The sequence below is a fragment of the Equus caballus genome, chromosome 27 (genome assembly GCF_041296265.1).
Source record: "Equus caballus isolate H_3958 breed thoroughbred chromosome 27, TB-T2T, whole genome shotgun sequence".
Classification (NCBI taxonomy): Eukaryota; Metazoa; Chordata; class Mammalia; order Perissodactyla; family Equidae; genus Equus; species Equus caballus.
In genome coordinates, this window is record NC_091710.1 from 25648315 (window position 1) to 25673004 (window position 24690).

At 51.6% G+C, this 24690-nt stretch overlaps 3 long non-coding RNA genes across 4 annotated transcripts in view; 2 read left to right on the forward strand and 1 right to left on the reverse strand.

Annotated features, from left to right (window-relative positions):
• Positions 1-24690, forward strand: part of LOC102147751 (uncharacterized) — a 52869-nt gene that overhangs the window by 668 nt on the left and 27511 nt on the right. The gene's annotated exons all lie outside the window — the stretch shown is intronic.
• LOC138920991 (uncharacterized) lies at positions 533-7995 on the reverse strand. The gene is made up of 3 exons (XR_011433111.1): positions 7844-7995; positions 6084-6965; positions 533-4721 (listed from the first exon to the last, which is right to left on the reverse strand). It is a non-coding gene; the product is annotated as an uncharacterized lncRNA (long non-coding RNA).
• Positions 820-24151, forward strand: LOC111770874 (uncharacterized). 2 transcript variants are annotated; one of them, XR_011433108.1, is made up of 6 exons: positions 820-1114; positions 16135-16213; positions 16372-16534; positions 18618-18710; positions 18999-19080; positions 23909-24151. It is a non-coding gene; the product is annotated as an uncharacterized lncRNA (long non-coding RNA). The 2 variants fall into 2 exon arrangements; XR_011433109.1 differs by lacking the exon at positions 820-1114 and adding an exon at positions 1124-1947.

A 24690-nucleotide genomic window follows, 5' to 3' on the forward strand; every position in this document is an offset into this window, starting at 1 on the left:
GTTCTGGCTCTGCCACTTCTTAGCTGTGTGACTGTAGGCACGCCGCCGGACTTTGAGTCCTGGTTTCCTTATTGGTCAATGGAGAGGGAATCTGCCTCGTGGTGGTATTAGAGGATTACTATATTCATCCAGGTCGATGGTGATGGGCAACGCTTAGCACACAGCAGGCCCTGAAATAAATATTCTTTGTCTTCGCCTTTTCAGTGATTCCGGGCAAGCTGAGAGGTGGAGGGAGCTTCCTCCATTTTCCAGAATCTTTTCTCTCCCCAGGCACCCTGTTCTGTCACTTACCCTCCAAAAATGTCAGTGTTATTTGCACCAAAGTATTACAGGCTTCACGTATTATCTCTCCTATCAATTTTTACATTGAATAAAGGAATCGAGGAAGAGGGCAGTGCTAATCACAAAGCACGGGACCTTAAAGAGGGGGAGAGACTTCCTGGCTCCCCGAGGCCCCATGGCCCCATGTTAAGGCCGATTCTGGAAAAGCTTCTCCCTTCCCCGTCTTTGGACGTGGACTTACATGCTCTACTCAGAGCCCACACTCTCTACTTTGTCCCCAGGCGCCATCCACTTGGCTCGGGACCACGCCCTGCCTGGCTGAGCTGCCCAGGGAGCTGTCAACACGGGCGTGCGTGCTGGTATGCCGGCCTGGGGGCTTCGGGCAGGAAAGGTGCGGGAAGCAGGCAAGAATGAGCCAGGCTGGTTTGCATCCCCTGCCAGCATGGAAACCGCCCGTAAATCATGGTGTGCAGCTGAGGGTGCCCAGAACAGGGGTGAGAAGGGAATGTGGGGCCGGGCTGTCACATGGAAGGGAGCAGGCTCCGTCTCAGGTCTCAGGCCAGTGGGTGGGAGCTCCAGGCAGGCTGCTTTTAGCTCAGGGCAAAACCAAAACAAACCAAAACAAAAAAACAAGTTGAAGTTGTTTAACACTGGGAGAGTCTGCTGTAAGGTAGTGAACTCCCCGTCCTGACAGGTATTCCAGAGGCTGATGCTCACCCTCGGGTGCCGTGGGTGTAAGGACTCTTGTATGGGGAGGGAGGTGCCTCCTTCCAACCTTGAGATTCTCCAAGCCTGGGACTGGATTCCTGGTCTGTGATTTTAAAATTTGAAGGTATAAGCATTGACTTTTGTTTAATAACATGTATGTTGCACTAACCATGTGCCAACCTCTGTTCTCATTGCTTACAAACATTAACTTCTTTAATTCTCACAATACCCCTATGAGGTAGGGACTCATATTTCCGTTTTTAGCTGGGGAAACTGAGGCATAGATGGGGGACTTGCCCAAGAGCTCCCAGCTAGTCAGTCTGACTCCCAAGTCTGCTCTCCCAGCTGCTCTGCTGCTGTGGTCCTCTCTGGGGGGTCTTCAGGAGGCTGGGCTGCAGTATCTTAGTTAGGGCCTGAGTGAGGAGCATCTGGCACCGTTCGAGAGCAGGCACGCAAAGTACCCGGGATGAGCAGACCCTGAGAAGAGGCCCTTTCTGCAGGCATAGCTTATAACCTGAAGGATGTCGTGACAGGCAGGGTGGTCACCCACAAAGCAGAGCGAGGGGCCGGCCTCTCCTGAAAGGCAGGAGGCTCCCAGTGATGGAGAATCTGGAAGCTTGAAAGTCTAGGTAGGCAGGTGACCGCAGGGATTTCTGTTATTCATCACGGAACTCCAGGACCTGAGGAATAGGGAGGGGACTCTGCCAACTCCAGGGGACGCGGAATTCCACTAAGAAGGGGACTCAGGCCTGGGGACAAGGTGAAGACTGTGGCATCAGAAGCGGCAAGTGATGTCAGAAGCATTCAGGAAGAAGCTGGGAGCAGCTGCCCAGGAGAGGAGGACAAGCTTCAGAAGTCAGAGGCTGAGGTGTGATCCCCAGATTTGCTGCTTTTGCTCTTGTGTGACCAGGACAGCTTGGTTAACCTCTCTGACCTTTGGTTTCCTTATCTTAAAAGGTGGGTAATGATAATGATCTGGCATGCTGGTTAGAGAGGGGATCGAATAAAAATAAATTGCTTACCTATTGCAAATAAGAGCTGCTCACCAAATGTCCTTGCATGTCTTTTAGTCCCTCTTGCCTGGGTAGAGACTGATTCTACAGACAGGGGTGGGACTGAGCCGAAAGGTGAGTGTGTTGGGGAGGGGCTGGAGCAGGTGAGAGGCAGGAGGGCAGGAGGGGAGGGCTGGGAAGGCCAAACCTTTGAACAAACCTCCTGCCCCCACATTGGACTCATCAGGTTCATCAGTGGCTCTCCAGGACCCCTGGGTGCTAACCCTGCATCAGATCATGGGGGCGGGCTACAGAGGGGAGACACTTCCTAGGGTTTTAAGTTAATGCACTGAAAATCATCACTGGGCCAGGGAGCAGGCTGGCTCCCCATGGCGCTGGAAGGTCCACGAAGCTTACCCTCGGAGTTCCCTTCCCTGCCCAATCCCTTCTAGCATGTTCTCTCCTGTCTTCTCTGGAGTGCCCACAGGCACCCTCCATCTCCTCATCTGCAAAATGGCAGACGTAGATAAGAGGATGACTAAGGCTAATTATATACCTTTCCTGGTCTTAAAGATCAGAGGTTTTATTTTTCTGTTAATCTGGAAACTTAAAAGAACCACTTCCCAGTTAGAGGTCTGTGTTTAAGGCAGCGAGACGGACAGGATGGATCACAAATTGAGAGTCACGATAGAGCAGAAACTTGAGATCTATAGTGCTCTAGAACTGAAGACGGTGCCCCACGAACGGGGGTAATAGTTATAACGTCCCCATTTTGTAAATGAGGCTACTGAGGGCCAGAGGAGTTAGGGCACTAGTTTGAGGTCACACAGCTGGTTGATGGTAAAGTCAGGCTCCTAACCAGGCTTTTCCAGTCCCAGCTCCGATTCAAAGTAACTGTGTAAAGGCACTGCCCAGGTCTGGGCCTCCGTCTCTCCATCTGTAAGAAAGGTCGATCGTTCCTCTGGCAGTAAAGTGTTATGATCTTGTTATTTCTCTGTCCCTGGGAGTGCTGGCTGGTAAATAACTGTCTTGGGCTCCAGAGAGTTTGGAAACCACCCCACTGCCCCCTCTCATTGTTAACCACTGCTGGCAAAGGCTTGAAAATAGGCCCCAGAGGGCGGCCTCGCCAATGGTTCTGGGCTCTCCTTTCACTGTGCAGAGTGTGGGGACGTTTTCAGAATCACAGCACTTGACTGTAGAGGTCATCCTGTGTCCAGAAAGGCCTTGCTTGGTGGGTGTTTAGCCCAAGCCCTCGCCTTCAGGAGGATGGGCCAGACGACCTGATAAAGGTCCTAATCAAACTGCCTTGGCACGTCAACCTCCTTCTTATTCAGCCTCGTGGAAACAGGAGCGTCTCCAGCAGTCCCTGGGTAACAGCCTACGGTGTTTCACAGCCCTCCCAGCCAGGAAGCTGTTCTTAATGTTTAACCTTAATCCCTCCCGCTGTAATTTAAGGCCCTTTCCTCTTGTTGAGTGCAAATGGAGAGCAGCTGCTCACGCTCATCGTCTGACATCAGCTATTTCTCAAGATGACCCTGTGAGACAGGCCAGGGTCATTAGACCCAATTTGGTGCTCAGCAAATATGCATTTACTCCTGCGTGCACGGCCTGCAGGCTGGCTTGTGGGGCAGGAGGAAGAGCTGCAAGTTTCTCAGGGTGTCTCCTGACGTCTGTGTGACGCTGTGGAGCCCAGAGCGCAGAGACCTTGCCTGTGTGCCTTGCACTGTGACAGCCGAGGCCACTGTCCCAAGGGGAGTAGGTTACGGAGGCAGCTGTGACTTTGCACTTGAGGCGACCTATCTGGGGAGGTGTTCAGATGAAACTGTTTGGCTCCCCCTTTGCTCCGATGAGGCTCTGTTCAATTGCACGGCTGGAGATGTTCTCCCAGGACCTATGGATTCCCTGTGCTCCCGAGGGGTCAAGCTGAGGGCAAGAGGAAGAGCCACGAGTGTTCTGTGACCCTGTGGAGGTTGTCCTGGCCTTACGTCCTTTCTGAAAGGAGGCGGGGATGAAACATAATCCAGCAATTTACCAGCCCCGTCATTGCTAAGAACAACAGTATCAACAACAAGCACTGGGACAAGAAAACCCACAGGGCCTGCTGGGTGAAACGTGCCCTTCTCAGCTCAAATCTTATCAGGTTCTTTCCCTCTGGTCTAGCTCTGTTTAGAGAAACATGGGTAATGTGTTTGGGAGAACAGGTGAGCAAGTGTGAGAGAATTTCAGAGGCCCAGGCCAACGTCTCCACCCCTTCCAGGATTAACCTCAGCAGGCCCTCTGCATCGGTGAGCTGTGCTGCCTGTGGTTTTGGGCCCCGAATCCTGTACCCTCTCCCCGAAGGGCTAGGACTGACCCCACCCAGGGATCCAGCTTGATGAGAGGACTTTGAAGGCCGACCTGTCCCTGGGCACGCCCTCTCTGGCTCTCTTTTTCCAGGAGGCTGCATTCCCATCCTTAAACCTCCTTCTCCGGGGCTTAGGGGCGAGCTGTTCCTGATGTTTATCAGAGGCCTGGATCAAAGCTGTCCAGGTCGTAAATCTCTGTGGCTGTCAGGCCCCAGGGCAGCTGAAGAGGGTTGACAGCCCTTTGGGCCTCAAAGGAAAAAATTCGCTCTTCTCCACCCACTCCTGTCTCTGCCAAGAAGCTGTCCTCTCGGGAGCCACTGCCGCCGTTCCATTCCTCCGAGCTGCTTCTGGAGGCCGAGACACGCTTGTTTGTGTTGGGGAGAGAAAGCAGAGCCTGTGAGAGGGGAGGCGAGCGTGAGGGGTGCAGGAGCGGCCCCTCTGTGTGTGTGTGTGTGTGTGTGTTGCGTGTGTGTGTGTGTTGTGTGTGTGTGTGCTGTGTGCCTTTACTTGCGTGGTTGTAAAATGCTTCATGGACGCCTTCATAGGTGGATGGATGGGGGTGGGTGAGACAGAAACTCAGTTATGAGCACCCTCAAGAACCCTTGAACCCACCCGCCTCATTTTACAGAAGAAGAAACTGAGGCTCCAAGGATGAAGGGCTTGCTCACAGTCCCGCAACTCGGGCTCCTTAAGAAGGCCAGACCACGAAGCCATTCTCCCAACGCCCAACCAAGAGCAGAGTTTCAGGGCCTCTGGAACCATCCTCAGGATTCGAAACATCCAGAAAGGGCCCCTCAGCTTGAGGCAGCCCCTCCTCACCCTTTTCTAGCATTTGTGGAGCCAAAGCCTGCAGGTTTTTGGGTTTTCGTAGACACCCCCGGGAATGTGTGACTGACACGCATAGGAAATTCAAGGCTGGTGGGGAAAATGAAAGGAAGCCGGAGGACTCAGAAGCAGCTGGACGGAGGAGCTGGTGTGCTGGGGAGGGCGTCCCTCCCTGGACAGACTTCCTTCCCCTGGGGACGCTGGGCTGCAGGAATTCTCATACTGAGGCGTAGGAGGCCGTGACGTTCCTCTCTTTGCCTCTAGACACACAGAGGCTTTGGGGCTGACTTTTCAGTTCTCGGGAAGGGGTCAAAGCACTCTCTGGGCAAAGTCTCACCCCTGTCTTGGCTTTTCAGGGCTTCCCTGAGAGGTGGAAGTGCTGGCGAAATAACTTCACTTAACCCTTTCATCTCCTCATAAGGAACTGAGGCCCAGGGAAGGGAAGGGACTGATGGCAGAAGGGAGAGTCGTGGGCGGAGAGACCTGGGGTCTAGTGTGGGTTCCCCGGAACTCAGCCTGGGCGGGTTCACAGCACAAACGCACACAGCATTGCTGTTGATAAACTGCAGATGTGCTTATATAAACCACGTAAACATATATGGCCACGATTTTGGAAAAATGCCCACAGATAAAAGTAGCTTTAAACCTTTAACGTTTTGTAGGGGATTTAAGGCTGCTTTTATCTGTGGGATATTTTTCCAAAATTGTGGCCTCTTATGTTTAAGTCTAGTCCTTAACTCCTAGCAGCTCAGCAGGCTCTCAGATGGCTGGGGCTGACGGCTCAGCATCTGCATGTGTGAAGAGGAGGCGGAGAAGAAAAGGGGATGAAGATGTGGGATTTGGAGTCACAGCCTTGGGCTCCAGGCCAGGCTGGGCTTTGCTAGCTGTTGACCTTGGCAAATAACCTCCCAGTTTTGTCATTTGTACTTACCTCATAGGTGGTTGTACGGACAAGACAGCATCAGTCCTCAGAGCTGGGGACATACATGTACTCAATAAACGTCACTTTTGGAGACACCTTGGGATCTTGGTCTCAGTCACATTGAAAAGGACCTCATCCTTGGAGGAACCAGGAAGACCGTCCTCCCTTGGATAGGATGTGGGCATGCTGGGTCTGCTGAAAACTAGGGACACATCACCCGTGAGGTGACACGGGGCATGAGAGGGCTTGGCTCAATTAATTCAGGAGATTTATCCTGGATATTGCCAGTGTTTTGGATGGCTTTAGGGCCTTTGGTCCATCTGGGGTGGGGGCTCATCCTTGTGTTGAGCTTTAGGGCTCTGTTATGGGCTGGATTGTGTCTCCTCAAAATTCACATGCTGAAGTCCTAACCCCCAGCACCTCAGAATGTGACTGTATTTGGAGATAGGGTCTTTAAAGAAGCAATTAATTTTAAATGAGATAATTAGGGTGGGCCCTAATCTGATGCGACTAGTGTTCTTGTAAGAAGAGGAAATTTGGACACAGACGCACACAGGGAAGACCATGTGATGACAGAGGGAGAGGACGGCCCATCTACAAGCCAAGGAGTGGGGCCTCAGAAGAACCAACTGCTGATCCCTTCACCCTGGACTTCTGCCTCCAGAAGTGTGCGAAACACGTTCCAGTCGTTCAAGCCACTCTGTCTGCGGTCCCTGGTCATGGCGGCCAGGGCTGGCTAACACAGGTTCCTCTCAGTCTTCCTCCTGAGACCGGGAGGAGCAGCCATGGCTGTGCTTCTGCAGCTCCCAGGTTCCTGGTCTGGCCGACGGGAAGGAACCACAGACCAGCGCTTCTCAGACTTCTGTGTTTGGAAATCTCTTCTAGCGGGGCCTGTGAAAGATGCAGAGTCCATGACCATACCCCCCACAAAGAGTCTCACCTAGTTATGTCTGGGGAGGCTCTCTGGGCGCTTCCTAGGTGACCCTGAAGACAAGGTCCACTCCTTGAGGGGTACTGCCTTGACGTTCGTGGGGGGTGAGTGCTGAGGGAAGCTGGCAGGTGCCACTCCTGTCATGGAGGAGGAGGCTAGCTTCTCGGTGGGGCTGGAAGCTCCTGGATCTGCCTGGACGCGTGGCCTCTCCCTGCACTCCCCTGCGCCTGCATCTTGGGGCTCCTGGCAGCCCAGCGGCCTTTCAAATTTGTGGCAGAGGGAGTAGAGACAGGCCTGGCCGCCCGGCCATGCCGGGTGAGCAAGCTTCATGGGCTTGTCGTTGGGATGGGCGTGCAGAAGTATGAGCCCCCCAGGGGCTTGCTCCTGTCGGCCTCCAGCATGACAGACGCATAAAGGTACCTTTTAAATGTGGGAAATTATAGGTGCTGCTACTTCAAAGGCCTTAGCAGCCAGAGCTCCTCTTTGATAGATGACAGTATTATTAATGGTGATTTATTGCTGGGGCCATTTTGACAACAGAAATAACCAGTTTCCCCACCTTTCTGGCCCCTTCCCCCAGACCTGGATGGGTTTCGTTTTTTTTGGCCGTGGGGCTTATCTCCTTGGACAAGGAGGCTGGGGATTCTGTTTGAGGCACACAGTGAGGTATCCGGCTTATTAACTTGTCATCACGTGTCATAAAGTTTCGTGAAATGCTGGCAGATTGTAATCCTAAACAGGGCAATTATCCTATTATTAAAGCGGCTTTCTTTCTTTTTCTCTCTTTCTTTTTCTCTCTCTCTCCCCCGCCCCCTCTCCTGGTTGGGTTTGTTCTTACCTCTGTCCTGCTTGCTCTGTTAGTCATAAGCAGGAGTTCCCTGCTTTGCAATTTTCTCAGAGTGAACCTGGCCGTGGCGAAGCAGAGCTCACTGGAAAGTCGGCTGTGGGAAGGCCAACCACCTTGCTGCTGGCTGCGGCCACCTCACCACTAGCGGGTCACCGAGTTACCCAGACAAGGAGCTGTCCCAGCCCAGGCCGCTGCAGGCAGGCAGCAGCAAAAACCAGGAGCTGGCTCCCCGGTCACTGGGGCAGTGAGGTTGGAAAGAGCAGACAGAGCTGCTGGGGGTCCTCGGGCAGTGCCTTTGCGACTTGCTTGGGTTTCTCTCCCTCTGAATTTTACCAGCTCCCTTTTGGACCTGGAACCAGAGGTGGAAAATGAAAACAGGAGGCAGGAGCGAGGTCATGGGGGCACAGAGGCGAGGGATCAGTTGATTGAAGATTGAGTCCTGGCTGCTGCTTATTTGCTGCTGTTCCTCAGCGGAGACCCGGTTTCTAAACCTACAAAATGGGGCGATGATTCCTGCCCTGTCTGCCTCACACAGGTGTAGAGAGGATCAAATTAGATAACGGGTATGAAAGAGGATGGTTAGCGGTAAATCGCTCTACAAATCTGAGGGATTATTGTAATTTCCTGTGTGCCGGTGCAGTTTTGTTTCGTGCCTAATGAGCCCCAGCTCCTGTTAGGGATATGGGGACTCAGTCTTCCGTTCTCTTTATGTTCCTCAAGGTTGTGATCGCCTTGGTTTCTAAATCTACTTGGGAGGCATTATTTGACTCCTGGTCTGAACAATGGGCATTTTCAGGCACATTCATGACAAATGGTTGTTACAAGTACAATGCGAGCTTAAGAAGACAGAACTGAATAGGCTGGAGGCCAAACCGAAATAATTGAGTTTGCCAGATCTTGAAAGCAACTTAGAGGTTATCTAATTTAATTATCCCATTTTATAGATTTGTAAACTGAGGCTCAAAGAGGTGGAACAACATTCCTAAAGTCACCAGGTAAACCACAGGCAGAGCTGGGGCTAGGATTCTTCCTCACTCCCAGTCCAGTGGTCTCCACTGGGAGAAGCACCTTAATAGCTTCTACTCTGTCATTCCCTCTCTTCCTCTGCCTTCACCCCTCTCTTCAGGTATCGTCATCAATTAGCTCTCAGGAAAGGATCTGCTAGCAGTCATTTACACCCTAGTCTAAATTTAAGTCAATATTTAGTTCTTTCAGATGTATTTGATTTGTAGCCTCATCCCTGGTTGCACAGAGCTGGGCTTTGTTCCCTGTCAGCAGACTCTCTAGCACTGATGAGAAGACAGGCAATGCATTTTTGTGCAGGGAGTCATGATTCTCACCCTCTGAAATCATGCTGGGTGCCTACTCTGCAGGGCAGCAAGGGCTGGGCCCTGCTTCCCGAATTCCTCTGCTCTGGACCAAGAACCACATGCCCACAGTCCAGAGTGTGTTTGTCAGACCTGTCAGGGAGCAGGACTGGGTAGATGGATGGAGTCAGACAGGTTTAAAAATGGAAGACCAGCAGACAGATTTAAAAAAGGAAAGTAGCCAGACAGAGGGAAAGTGGTCCCTAAACACAACACCTGCTCCTTCTGTTTGTTCTCTGATTTTTTCCCCATAGTTGGAAAACACTAGAAGGCAAACTAGCTTTAAGAACTGTCAGTTCCAAGAGCCTGGCGCGGGGGGAGCTTCTGAGCCCCCACTGAGTACAGGCCCCGTGCTGTGTGCAGGGCGCCGAGGGAGAGAGACACCATTCAATCCTGTGGAGCTCAAGCCTCGAGTCAGGGCCACGGGCCGGGGAGGGGAGGGACTCTTCCTGGAGCAGATACGCTGGCCCCCCTGCCTTTGCCCACGAAGTGAACCAGAGCGCTCTTTCAGGTCACCTGGGAACTTTGTAGGACGCGATGAGATTCAATGCTGACAAAATTACTGACGGGACTTTGCTGGTTGGGCAAAGGGGCAGAGAGGTTTGAGAGATGGTTTCAGAGGGAGACAGAGAGTGAGAGCAAGACTGAGAGAAAGGAGAGACAATGTGGGACCCAAAGTGGGCCAGAACCCCTCTGATTTTAGGCTTGGAGATTGCGATGAGGCAAGGCAGCCACGTGCCAATGTCCTGCTGGCCTTAGAGAAGTGGTCCAACCTAGTATAAGTTACTAACTAATTATGGGGTCTTGGATAGTTCACTTCCTCTCACTGTGCCTCGTCTGAAAAATAGGGGTCTAATGCCCTGCTGACCTCCTGGGCTTGTTGTGAAAAAGTAGCTACTGAGACAATAGCTAGCAGGCATCTTGCAAAAGTTGTGGAGATGGGCACAGGTTAGTTCCCACAATGACGACGCTTATTCTGGCATCTGGAACACTCAGAGAACTGGCCCCTTCTCTGAGGAAGCTCTGGGGGCAAATGCTCCTGACTCCCGGCTGCCTGGAAGGACCAGATTCCTGGTTTACAGGGCAGGGTGGACCCCTTCTTCCAAGGAGCAAGAGGGTGAAGGAGAATCCTCTGCTTTTGAGGGGTCTTCTGAGAGCCACACTCCCTCCCCTCCATCTGAGGAGGGCGCCCAGTCCCAGTTCTGTGTGGAAGCACCTTGCCAGGCCCTAGGGCCAGCCCCATGTAGCTGGGCCTCCGAGATGTCAAACCTGAAAGGCCGCTTGCCGGCTCTGTTGGCTCCGGTTCTGACAGGAACGGCAACCAGAGCCTGGAGATAAGGGAGACAGGCAGGTTGAGTTCCTTTCTTCGTTGAGTCGATAATTGCCGTGCAATAGCAGCTCTGTAATTGCTAAATAAGACCTCTTGCCCCACCGTGAAAGATTTATGGCTGAAACACCTTATCTGAACAGAGGATACTACGTGTGAGTGTACATGGGTGTGTGTCGATGGGGAGGGAGAAAACGCAGTTCCCCAAAAATTTCCAAAGGCGCTCAGTCAATTCCTACCCCTCCTCCCTTCCCTGAAGTGTTATCCAGAAGCTCTTTCTAGACTTGCCAGAACGTATCTATCTATGGATCTTCTCCAGAAGCTAGCACCACGTAGACACTTCATGAAATATTTGCCTGTGATGATGATAATGATGATGAACACTGTGGCCCGGACAAGTTTAATTTAATTCAATTCAGCAAATATTTAACAAGTGCCCATTCTTGCCCAGGGCTGGGGAAAACATTATTATTTGTTGGGGCGGGAAGGGAAAAGCATTGAGAATAGAAAGGAAGATGACATAGGCCCTTTTCTCTAGAACATTTGAGGGGCCAGGACATGTACAAACTGGCTGGGCGGGAGGGGGATGGGGGCAGGAGGAGTTGGGACAGTAACGAGGCGTGGTCCAGAGTGTAGCTTCAGGAGCCAGACCTTGGCTTGATCCTTGATCTGCCACTGACTATCTGGAGGATTCTGGGTTAGTTTCTTGTCTTTTGGGCTCCTCATTTGCTCATCTCTAAAATGGAGACGATGGTGTTCCCCAGCTCCCAAGCTGGATGTGAAGGTTAAATGATTTGGTGTCTCAGGTTGCTGAGCTCTGTGCTGGGTCGATGGCTCAGTGGACAACATTGCCAACATGGTGATAAAGATGGAGACCTGGGAGCCACTGATGGAGCCGGGCTGGAGATGACCAAGAGCCGGATGGCTGTCACCAACTCCGGGCTCCATGGATGCCGGCTATACTGTTCTTTTGCAACTAAGAAAAATTTGACATTAGTTTATTTTAATAGGTCATATGCATCCAAGTGGTTTAAAAGTTAAAAGGTGTACAGAAATATGCACAGAAAAGAAAATTTGCTGCCTTCCCTGTCCCTGAAGTCTTCTGTCCCCCTTCTCAGAGGCAGCCGTTGTCGTCACTTTCTGGGGTGTCAGCAGATAATGGTAATGATGATGAGAAAAAGAGCAAATACTCTTTTAGACTTACTGTGTGCCCAGCATTGTTCTAAGTGCTTATGTTAATTCATTTAATTCATATACATATGGATTAATTCATATTCATGTTCATATATTTATATTCATATTCATAACATATTAATTCATTTAATCCTCATGACAGTGGCTTACCAGGTAGGTCCCACTACTATCACTACTTCTCAGAACATATAATTAAACATTTTCACTCTATTTTTTCCATTGGAAACATTTATTTACATCTTCCCAATCCCAGTGAATAGGAAAGCCCTAAATGACAACACTCCTTAGGGAAGAGTATGGGCCATGGTCATTTGGGAGACTTCACAAAGGAAGGATGGGGAGAATACAGGTTGTGGTATGGAGCATCTACAGAGAACTCCACAAAGAGTCTGGTGTCTCTTACTCCATCTCCCCCACAGCACAGCCGGGGGGCGGGTAGGGATGACTGTCTCCATTTTTACAGGTGAGAATAGCAGGACTCAGAGGAGCTAAGTGACTTGCCCTAAATCTCACAACAAGTCCCAAGCTGGCATGTAACCCTCTCAGGTCTCCTGACCCTTAGCCCACACTTTTGCTGCTGCAAAATGGCGTGCTGGAGGGCATGCATAAGTAAATGTGGGGGAGTGAGAGAGAGCGAGGAGATGGTGTAGAGACTGGACTGCTGAGCAGGAGCTCATGGGCAGGGATGGGGAGCGAGAGATGGAGACGGTGTGGGTGGGCCCCATGGGGCTTCTCTTTGGCTTTGGCCTTTGGGCACAAGAAGGTCAAAGTAAAGATGCCATGCTCTAGCCTCTTGTCCTTGGGGGTCCCCAACATCAAAGCCCAATAGGGACCCAAGAGGAAGTGGGAGTGGAACTTCTATATACTCTTCTCAGATGGGCCCTGAAAGATTTGGGGCTTCCTTTGGGGGACAGAGGAGTCCTCCTTTGTTTGAAGAGGCCGCAGAGGAGGGGGCGCACTGGGGTTAGGAGTGGACAGCAGCCTAGTTTGATCTGGTGAGCCAACTGCACAGACAAATGGGATGGCCCAAGATACATGCATAGTGATTCCACAGCAAAGTCTTCCTTTCTGTAGAAATTTATTAAAACTTGCTATATGTCCCTCTGTTCTTTGAAAAAACAATTTACCCAGCCTTGGAGATACAAGCCTTGGAGTGAGCAATTCAGATTATACAATTAAGCATATCTTATCAAAAAGCGCCATAATGAGGAATGCACAGGTGCTATGCATGCCCTTTGGCAGAGCCACCAAATCTAGTCTAGAAGGCCAACAAAGGCTGCTCCAAGGAAGCCACGTTTAAGCTGGGACCTGCAGAGGGAACGATAGTGTACTGGTCAGGGGAAGAAGACTTCTAAACAGAGGGAGGCCTGGGGTGAGAAGGATCTCATTTCAGAAACTGAAGGAAGATTATCATGGCTGGAGCTAAGATGCAAGGGAGAGGGGCACAGTGCCTGGTAAGCACAGAGTAGGTGCTCAGTAATTATCTGTTGAATGGATTAATGAGATGCAGCTGGAGAGGTAGGTGGCAACTTGTCTAGGGCCTTGAAGGTCATGTTAAGGTTTTCAGATTTTGTCTGAAGGGCCATAGGGAAGTCAGTCTCTCCTCCTATAGGATTTGCTCTATTGATGTGTGCTTGGTGATTCCAATGTAGCTATGGGGTTCGAACATTTGGGTTCTCTGACTTGGGGTTTGGCCAGGCATGTATGATATAAGGATCTTGGGTAAAGCCAAGATATCCAAGTCAAGCACGTTGGGTAAGCCAGTTAAGCATGTTGGCAAGAGAGATTGAAGTGATGGGGCATGGAACCTGGGCAGGAGAGAGAAGAAAGTGAAGACGGAAGGGGGCTAATGGGAGAAAGTGGTGTATATGTGTTTATGGACTGAAGATCTTGGTGGGGCAAAGATCCAGGGGCTTTGGGAAGGACAGATGAGAAAGCAGTAAGGCTGACGGGCTGTAACTTGATGACTTCAGGGATGTTGACTTGGAAAAGAGTGGATAAAGAGGAGTGGGAGGACAGCTCAGTGCAATGAAGTCAAGGAACCGAGGGGCCAGTTTGGAAAGGGGTCATCCAAGCAGAGATCGAAGTCACCCTGGATGATGGCAGCACTTTGGGTAGAGAGAGGCTGGAATTGGGGCTAAGACTTCAATACGTTGGAGGGTAGGATGTGGATGACTGCAGGATAGTGATTGACAAGGACAATGAAGGGAAGGTGATACAGGTGTCTGTCACGGTGGGAGCAACAGAGATGCCTGAGATCCATGTCTAAGGGAACCCCATCTAGTCAGGGGCAACCCATCTGCTTCATCTGGTGCCACCTGGATAGTCATCCAGGTACCAGGGGGACAACTGGTTTGTAGGTTAAATAGCCCTGCCACATTCTTCATGGCAACAATAGCTACCACTCAGTGAAGGCCTGCTCCGTGCCGGATGCTTTAAATGTTTGTCTGCAGTCCGTGGAACGAACGGTCTTGCAGCGTAAATGAAGGGCAGGGGTTGGGGAGTCACACTGAGCTGCGTTTGAATTCTACACACTGCCTCTTACTGGCTGTGTGACCTTGGGCAGGTTTCTTCACCTCTCAGGTGAATTTCCTCGTCTGTAAAATGGGAGAAGCATACTCTCATTGGAGTCGTGGTGAGGACTAAATGAGCTAATCTACATGAAGGACTGGACACGGATATGTGCAAATAGACACAAGTTGTTGTTGCCATTATTATGTAACTGAGGAAATTGATGTTCAGAGAGGTTAAGTGATTTGCCCAAGGCCACACATCTAAGAAGTGGCAGCTCTGATTCAAACCTAATCAGTCTGACACTGCAGACTCTCACAACGGAATCCCACTGCTTTTCACACAATCCCGAGGGAAACTGAAGACAGAGGAGGTCACTGACTTGTCCTCGGTCACCTGCTAATAAGCAGTGGTGTTGGAGCCTGCGTCGCTGAGTGAGGTTTACGCCACTGACTTTTCTGTTGCGTCCTAACTCGCTTCTAACAGAATGAGGTGGGGTGTGGACCCTGGGATGGTTCCACAGGGCCTGTGGAACAGGGAGAGGGGACTCAGTTATTCAGACTCATGAGTTTCGGCTTCCAAACCTAGAGTACAGGGATGGCAGCACCTGGGACAGTGCTGCTTAGCGTGGTGGGAAGGGCACCTCGGGCTCTGAGGCCGTGTGCTCTGACCGTGCAGGCAGCAGCGGTGGCTGAGCCTCCTCTCCTCACTGGCCCCCTGGGCACCACCTCCTCCTCCAGCCTCTTCGTCCCCGGCTGTGAGGTTGTGTTGAGGGCTCAGCTTGGTCTGGGGACAGAAGCTCTGTCTCACGGGGCGAGTTGTGAGCTGCCCTTTCTCCCCATACCCCGTGGCACCTGGGAGGCTTCTGCAGCAGCCTGAGAGGTGCTCAGAGGCTCATCTGGGGGAGCAATCAGCTGGCGAACGCAGAGACGAGATGGGCTGTCTCACTTCACTCTGGGGACTTGTTGGGCCATGGCAGCTGCGAGGCAGCCCTGGGAAGAGGCTGGTGCCCTGATGCCGGCCCCGCCTCCCCCTGCTGCAGCCATGTGCGCTGGGTGATGGAGCTTTGTCAGAATGGAGACCAGAGCCTTCATCCCTGGAGGTGGTGGAGCAAAGAGAAGTTCTGGCTGGGTCCTCAGGGTTGGGAACATGTCACTTCCTGTTCCCCTTGTGGCTGTCCCGCTGCCTCCAGAAGAGGCTGGCTCCAGATCCTCGGAAGCTGACAGGCCCCTCAGCCATGCCGGTGCACGTGGATAGTTTTCCATTTCCTGTTTACATATGCCTTTTCTGGCATGAACTGTTGGTTTCTCTGTGCTTTCTCTCTTCTGTTATTTAACCCGGGCACGGGAGCCGGGGACTGAGGATGCCATGGGAACGGAAGGGAGCGCATGGAGCGGAGAAGCTGAATCTGTTTGAGCACCAGCTATGTGCCAGTGCTGGAAAAAATTTTATGAGTTCCAGAGACATTGTAAGGAGGAATCATTGTCTTAGAATCTGAAGACATTTGATCTGGAAGGGAAGTTAGAAACCACGTGGTCTATTCTCCTTCTCTTGCTGATAAGGAAGTGACTCATCTATAGTTCCAGACTGTTCTAATTCTTTTCTTCCTAGAAAAGCAATTGTCCTATAATCATCCTTTTTTATCAGCAAAAATGTTTTACAATACACCTGCCTCACTCGCCAGTGGAGGGACTGTCTCCGTGGACTCAGGGGCCATCAGAGGCCCCGGTCCAGCCTCTTCCTTTCACACCAGCCTGGGGCGGACCTGCCCTCTTCAGCACCCAACTTCCCAGCTCCCTCATGTTGCATCTGCTGCCCAAATCCTAGGACTTGTCCCTTCGGGTTTTCTCCCCTGTTGCCTCTTGGCCTCTCATCTTCCTCAGGACTCAGGGAGCTACCAGCATAAGTGTCATCCAGTCTCTGCTGAAGCGCCAGCAGGAGAGGGGCGGGAAACCCTTGCAGGTAAGGGGACTTTACCTGGTTCTATGGGATGGAGTGCATCTCCCAAAGTTCATATGTTGAAGTTCCGAGCCTTGGTACCTCAGAATGTGACTGTATGTGGAGATGGGGTCTTTAAAGAGGTCACTAAAATGAGGTCATTGCGGGGGGCCCTAACCCAGTATGACTGGTGTCCTCACGAGAGGAGGAGATTGGACACAGATGCACAGAGGGACGACCATGTGGGGACTCAGGGAGAAGACGGCCGTCTGCAAGCCAAGGAGAGAGGCCTCTGAAGAAACCGACCCTGCCCACACCTTGACCTTGGACCCCGCCTCCAGAAGGGTGAGACAATGCCTTCCTTTTGTGTAGCCCACCCAGGCCGGGGTGTGTTGCTCTGGCAGCCCTGGGGACTGACATAGCTGGGCTCTTCTCCAGCCACCTGGCTAGGGGTGGTTCCAGTGGCGAGTTCTAAGGCCAGCGAGGGGCGGGAAGCTCCCAGGCAGGCCCCAGGGGAGAAGTTTTTGGGTAACAGGAGGGCTCGTGTGGCTCCTCAAATCCCTGCCACAAGAGCCTGGGCCGTCGAAAGTGTCAACGGGAACTGGTGTGAGGGAAGCAAATTGGTGCCAGGGAGCCTGGGCTCTATGGACACGCGGTCCTTCCTGTTGTGGGATCTTGTGCAAGTTCCTCCCCTTCTCTGGGTCTCAGTTCCCTCGTCCGTGGAACGGAGAGAAGAATGCCTGCCCGACTCAGCTCGCAGGCTGCGGTGTGTGTGAAATAAGACGTGTAGTGTTTTGGCCATGTTAGTGATGAAGGAGATAGCTCTTTCTCTCTCACCTGCGGATGTGGGCGCCCATCCCTGGTCTCACTCTGCCATTGAGAGAGACCAAGGCATTCCTGGACAGAGGCCGCGTGGCCTTGTGGGATCCGGGCCTCGTGCAGAGAGCCCTGTAGAGCCGCGACACCTCCGCACGTGCGTGTCTTCTCCGTGAGGAGATGGATGGTGAATCGGGTGGACAGTAAAGCGTTTGTGCATCGGTGTCCACTTCCCCGAGTCTTAATTTTTCTAAATTAGAAGTGCAATGATGTGTCTCATGGAAAAATTAGAAAATACAGACAGAATAAAAGAATTTAAAAAGTGTATTATTTCTACCATTGTCAGCACCAAATGTATATATCCTTTCAGCCTGTTTTCTTTGCGTGTAGGTGTGTGTCTTTTCACAAAAAATGAAATCCTGTTGTACATAATGTTTTATAACCTATTTTAAAAATTAACAATGTATCCCAAACATCTTCCCATGTTGACCCCAATCCACCATCACCATCTTCCAGTTAGGCCTGCCCCACAGGCAGGTCTAGAGCCTGCAAATGTGCGGGGAGGGCAAGGCCACCTGGGAAGAGGCTTCTCTTCTCCGCCAGGGTCCTCGGGTGGGTGGTCTCCTGAGTCTCTATGGAGGCAAGTGGGGTTTGGAGAACATTGACCTTGGGGTCAGACAGGCCAGGAGTCTAAGTGCAGCTCTGCCATTTACAAGCTGTAACCGGAAAAGGAAAGGGCCCTGGGCGACCCACCTCCCATTTCCGGCCTCCGTGGAGGATTAATGGCACCGTGTAAGTAAAAGAGCTTTGTAAACTGGCAGCGATTATTAATACGAGCCCGTGGATGAACAAAGGACATTTGTTGCTTTTTCAGGAGAAAATCCAATGTCTTGAGGGTCATAAAACACCATGGAGGAATGAGTCTGGCCTGTAGGAAGAAGAGAGCTGGAGAAAGAAAAATCATATTTTAGTTTTGAGAAACGATTTGGACTTTGAGAACAGACTTCTTGGTAAATGAAGAGGTGGGGAAGCTGGATTTAGAAGGAGAGAAGAAAAAGATTAATTTTTAGGAACCTAAAATAAGGTTCCTAATAAACAGTAACAGTTGTGACGATGATGGTGATGATGATGGTAGCTAACACACAGAGCTTACGTGCCAGACGCTGTGCTAGACGCACAGTCAGATCAGACGCTTTACTTCCAAGTAGTAACTCAGTGACTCCTCTGAACATCCCTCTGAGGTCAATGCAATCATCATTCCCATTTTGTAGATGAGGACACCGAGGCACAGAAAGATTAAGTAACTTGCCCTGGTCACACAGTGGTAAGTGGAGGAGCAAGGATCTGAGCCCAGGGCCACGTGTTTCCTTAGACAGCACACACCTGGGACCAGGTAGGTCGGGTCGCAGGGGAGAGCGCTCCAGACAGATGGCATTTGAAGGCGCCCATGTTGTCTCTTTGTCGCTGTCTATTTGGTGACAATTCGCAGTGACTGAGTAGCTTCACTTCCACTGAAGGAGGCGAGCCAGAGAGCGTTTTGGCCTGTGCTGACTTGGGAAGTGGAGAGATCAGGAAGTAAGGGAGGAGGCGCCCCTGTTCGTTATTTCTCCAGAGCCCTAGGGAGGTGACAAGTGGGAGAGAGCTGCCCGCGAGGCTGCTGAGCCGGGACGTTCTTGCCCATCGGCCTCCACCAGGAGGAAGTGAGGTCAGTAAGACGGTCCTCAGTGGTTTAAGAGGGCTTCTGGGGCCGAAAGTTGGGTCCTACTGCGGGCGGGCCTTGGGTTGGTGTCTCTTGGCTCACCTGGGAGCCGGCTTCTCCATCCTCCTCATCCGTCCTCTCCTGGCCCTGCACCTTCCCTCCCAGGCACAGCTCGGTGTGGGCAGCCATAGTAGGACGGAGAGGGTCATCTCTCTGTGGGGGTGGGGGGACCCCTGGGGTTACCCTGAGGCCCTGGAGAAGTTTGGAGGAAAGTCTGGGTTCCTTCCCTTGCAGGATCAATGTCGGGGGGCAAGTGGGACAGCCACTGTCAGGGGATTCCTGTCGCTGTTTGGACCCACGCTGGAGAGGCTGACAAGTAAGGACTGGTTCCTGCTGACGGCAGTCAGGCAGGGCCACTCAGAGTGTGCATGTCTGTCAGAATCACCTGGGCGTGCTGGGCAAAGACCGGGTCCTGAGATGCGCCCCCCCACCTCTGAGAACGCTACGTGGAGGTGCTGGTCTCCCGCAATCGGCTGATGGTTGGTGGATAACCGGGCCCAGGAGGCCGCACTGTGGGGAAGCAGCCTGTCAGAAGGTGCTGGAAGGCAGAGGGAGGCCTTAGCGTCGTGAAGCCAGCGAGTGGCTGAGTGGTTGTGGGGAATGGATTTGCTGATTTAGTCAACACTGTGCTGTGTGCTGTGCTGGGTGCCAGGGACCGAGGTCACCAGCACACAGTCAGTGCCTGTGTGCCGAGGGCTCAAGGTGCGATGCAGCAGACGGCGGGGAAACAGATCAACGATTGTCCCACACGCTGAGTGCGAGAGGCCCAGGGAGGGTGCCGGGGACACGTGGAGGAAGTTGGACGGGCTCTGAATGGGAGAATCCTCACAGACAGCTCTGCCCCTTCCTAATGCCGATCCCTTTTCAGGGAACTGTTCCTTCCCTGTATGTTTTACAACCTAATTTTTAAACCAACAGTGTATCACAAACATCTTTCCATGTTGACCCAAATTCATCTCCATCACTACTTTTTTTTTTTTTTCTTTGGTGAGGAAGATAGGCCCTGAGCTAACATCTGTGCCAGTCTTCCTCTATTTTGCATGTGGGACACTGCCACAGTGTGGCTTGATGAGTGGTGTAGGTCTGCGCCAGGGATCTGAACCTGTGAACTGGGGCTGCAGAAGCAGAGTGTGCACACTTCACCACCACGCCATGAAGCTAGCCTTACCATCACTATTTTTTAGGACTTTGTTCAGGGGCAGTTCTAGAGACCCTGAAATGTGTGAGAAGGGGGAGGGTGCCTGGGAAGTGGCTTCTACTCTCTGCACACATGCACACACACAGCACACACACTTATAAAACTTAGGTACTTTATGGCTCAATGTATATCGTTTACAGAAATTTAATTTGGAAATTTTCAAACATACACAAAATTAGAGAGAAAAGCCTAGTGAACCCCCACATACTTGTCTTCCAGCATCTGCAATTCTCAACATTTGCCAATTTTGCTTCTTCCGTCTCCCCAGTGTATCATAAAAACCAGTCACGAATCCCTGCATTTCATCAGCGCTTCAGAATGCATCATCTCACTCCATCCCACAGCAATCCTGTCGAATTGCTCAGAGCGGTTATTATTATCTCCATTTCATAAAGAGAAAACCAAGGCTCAGAGAGGTTAAGGAAGTTTTCCAAGGTCGCACAGCTAGTGAGTGGCAGAGCCAGACAACCCAGGCCTTTTCATGCCTAATCAGGTTCTTTCGCACTGGACCATTCCAACTGTATTTTGGGACGCAGGCAGGGCTTGGTAGGGACGAGGGGGCACAGCTCTGCTAGGGGGTCCCTGAGACTCTCAGCCTACCAGGTTGCCCACTCTGAGGCCTTCCTTTTAACCCCTTTGCTTGTCTCGCCCTGCTGCCCTGCTGGTTGGAGGGGCTGGGGCAGGGGAAGGCAAATTAAGTTTTCCCAGGTTTTTTCATCGGTGGCTTCCTTGGATCATGGCTGCAGGATGTTTATAAAACTCAGAATCAATTCGAGGCGCAGAGATTTTCAATCAGGGAGGCAGATTGCACGGATAGGGTCACAAGGCCTGTCGCCAGCGAGGATCACCGCATCTGATGTATTAATCTGAGCTGTCAGAACCAATATGCGTAACCGAGGCGTGGAGGAACGGGCCTTTATCTGAAAAAGTGTGGGAAAAGAGAAAAAGGGGGAGAAATACCACCCCATGAGAGACGCACGTTTTGCAGATTCCTGTAGAACCAGCCTGTGGCCAGCGTGCCCTCTGCTTTGGGGGAGATGGAAGCCCAGGAGGACTGGAGCCTTCTCAGTGGGGATGCTGAGTGCGTTGCAGCGACCAGGGGCCCCTCGCCCTGTACGTAAACGTCACCCAGCTTCAGGCTTTACTCTAACACCCGCTCTCTGTCCCTTTCCCCCTCCCACACTATGGAGTTCCAAAACTCCCTTGCCCGCAAAGGAGGCTGATCTGAGCCGTGGCAGGAAGTACGTTTGTTATTGAGAGCCCTTTTGTATTTAGCGTGTGAAGGTCTGTGGCTGGACTCACCAGGAATCCTGCCCCTTCCAAGGGTCCCACACAGCCCGCTTCGCATCCAGCACCCTTTCCAGCTCTTTCCTGCCCTCCCCCTCCCAGTGCTCCTGGTTGTCCCTCTCCATCCTGGCACTCTGCACCCCCAGGTCCATTCAGCCTGCTTTGGACAATCCTGTCATCCCTTCTAGACCCCAAGCTTCCCTTGCTGAGATCTGGATGTGGATGTTCTTAAATGGACCCCCGTGAACACGGTGTGTCAGGTCGGGGTGGGTCCTGGGCAGGCAGGGTGCACACTCATTCCCATGGACTCCACCTTTTCGGGTTCCACATGTAAAGCAGGGTGGACCCAGAAAAGCCCAGTGGTATCCGTGTTTCTCTTACCAAATGATCATGAAAATATGGGAACCCCCGTGACATGGTGGCCAACATCGTGGCTCCATGCCTGGAAGGGCTGGTGACTGGGCTAGTGAGCTGTGTCACGTAAAGGAAGGGTTACTCCCCATTCAGTGGAAATAAAATTGATGCTTGCGAAAGGAGGCACAGTGCTAGGGTTTGTGGAGGTAGAGCGATGCTGAGAGGCAGACAGTATCCTTCTATTGACACAAGAGCACATGGAGACCCAGAAGTCTCGGTAACTTGCAGGTTGCTTACGTCCATGGTAAGAGGCAGGAGTGGGATTCGGACATCTGTCTGTGCGATTCCAAAGCTCACAGCTGCCCCGGGGAGTCTCGGTATTGCCTGCCCCTTCAGGGTAGATGATAGGGTTTTTTTCTGGGCAGCGGTGCGGGCAGCCCTCCCTTTGGGACATATAAGTTGACCCTATAATCTGCTTGTTTGAGGACACACTCTCTGCCCCATCCTAAAACCAGTGTAGGACCTGGTTTTAAACATTCAAGTTTTTTTCTTCTCAAAACATTTTGTGCTGTGAGAAGGATATGGAAAATAGCTCCTGAAAAACTCCTGCTTGAGTTGTGTGGAAGAACCCTGGGTGCTCTTGCAATGAGGGAGACTGAAGTTTTGAAGAGACAGTAAGTGGGGGGCAGCAGCTGTCGACCCCCAGCCTGTTCCAGTCCCTTCTCTGCGTGCAGGGTCTGTCTGTCTGTCTGTCTGGGGAAAGCTGAATAAAGATTTAGCCACTGCTTCTCTCTCTTCTCACCTGACCAGCTCCTGGGGTCTATTGTAAAGAATGCCTTTTTAGTCAGTTTCTCTCTCTAGGCAGAAAAGGATGGGTGACATTTACAAGAGCTGCACTCTCCTGAGGATCAGTATTTCCCTCAACCTGCAATGTACAAGTCAAAACAAATAATAGAGAGAGAGAGGGAGGAAGGGAGAAGTGGGAGGGAGGGAGGGAGGGAGAGGAAAGTATGTTCGCAAGAATATTCTTTGGAGTGATAGCTAAAGGATATGAAGTTTCTTCTTGAGATGATGAAAGTGTTCTAAAATTGACTGTGTGATGGTTGCACATATCTGTGAATCTACTAAAAAGCTGAATTTTATACTTGAAATGGGTGAAATGTATGGTGTGTGAATTATATCTCAATACAGCTGTTAAATGCGAGGGCGCGCGGGGGAAGCCTACTCTTCATACCAGGGCCTGTCCTCGGACTTGAACTTGGAAGGGCATGAGTGTTCAATCTCTGCCGGTGTTGGTCCCAGGAGTGGGGGTCCCAAGAAGGCAGTGAAGAGGCCTGAAAAGAGGCTCCATCTCTAAATGCAGCTACATCCCAAGTCCAGGGGCCTACGGTTGCGTTAGATATTAGTGGCAGCCTGGTTCATGGGCTGTTACTGCAGGAAGGGATGTTAGAGTCACGAGGTCCAATCCTCGCTTCTCGGATGCAGAAACTACGGCCCCGGGAGGGGACTGACTTGTCCGCAGAACACAGCTAGTTAGAGTCAGATCTGGGACCACGGCCCGTCTGCTGATGCTCATTCTAATGTCCTTCCCTTTTCCTTCCACAAAGAAGGACTGAAATACATGCTGGGGATCTACGCATAAACAGTCCGTCCTTCTGGAGAGTACAGTGTGGTGGGGGCTGGGTGGGGGCGGTGGTTAACAGGCTGTTCCATCACAGCTTGAGGCGTTTCGATAGGGGGAACAGAGGAGGCTGTGGGCAGGCCTGAGGAGGGACAATACACCTGGAAGGGAGTGTGTGTGTGTGTGTGTGTGGTGGCAGAGGTCAAGTGTGGCTCCCAGAAGGAAGTCACTTCCCATCTGAGATCTGCCTGATGACTAGAAACCAGCTGCAGATGGGGCTAGGAGGGGGAGGGGGAGAGGGCCCCCAGCAGAGCCCAAAGGAGAGGGGTCCGCTGGAACATTTGCGGCATTGAGGAGAGTTCAGTATGATTACGGAAGACTCTATTTGGGGAGTGAGCAGAGAAGGTGGAGGAATGAGACTGAAGAGATCTCTGCTGGGTTCTGCAGGACCTTCTAAAACTCCCTAAGGTGTTTGGGCTTTATCTCGAGGTTAACAGGCAGCCACTGACGAGTTTTCTGCAAGTTACTGTGGCATCCAAATTGTGCCAAGGGAGCTCTGCTCTGCTCCAATGCCCTCAAAGTTCTTGGGTGAGCTTCATAACAGCTCTGTCGCTTTTTTTTTTTGGTGAGGAAAATTGGCCCTGAGCTAACATCTGTGCCAGTCTTACTCTATTTTGTATATAGGATGCCACCAGAACATGGCTTGATGAGTGGTGCATACATCCACCCCCAGGATCTGAACCTGTGAACCCCGGGCCACTGAAGCGGAATGTGTGAACTTAACCACTACGGCACCCGGCCAGCCTCCATAACGGCTCTCTTTTGTTGAGTGTGTATACTGCATGCCTGGTTCTGGGTCGAACTGAGGAACTCATTTAATCTCCACAACAAAGCAATAAAATATTTACCATGATTATTCACATTTTACAGATGTTGATAGCTGACACTTATTTAGCGCTATGTGGCAGGCATGTTCTCAGGACTTTACATATCTCGACAAACGTGCTCCTCATGGAAATCCTGTCTGGTAGGTACTATTAGCTATTATTACCTCTATGTTATAAACTGGGAGACTGAGGCACAAGAAAGATAGATTGCTTGTCCGAAGTCACGCTCGCCAGCCACAGACCCAGGCTTCACCCTCAGTCAGCCCCTCCAGAGTGGCTCTTAGCCACTGCACCGGCTGGCTCAGGTGGCAGTACTGCAGGTCATCCGTGTCGCCTGCTCCATTTCTCTGAGCTCCATAATAGAAGAAAACCAAAAGAAAGGTGTAAAATTTAGAGAAAAACGAAAAATTTTCCCCTTATTGTTAACTTCCTTTCCCTCCTCCAACTAAACCAAGAAACGAACAACCCTCCTAGACGCAAGCCGGGAACCTCCTGGTCCAGGAAAGAGGGCGGGGCAGCAAGCAGGAAGCTGGAAGTCACACAGGAAGGGTAGAGCTCACGTCTGTGGGAGGATGGTGT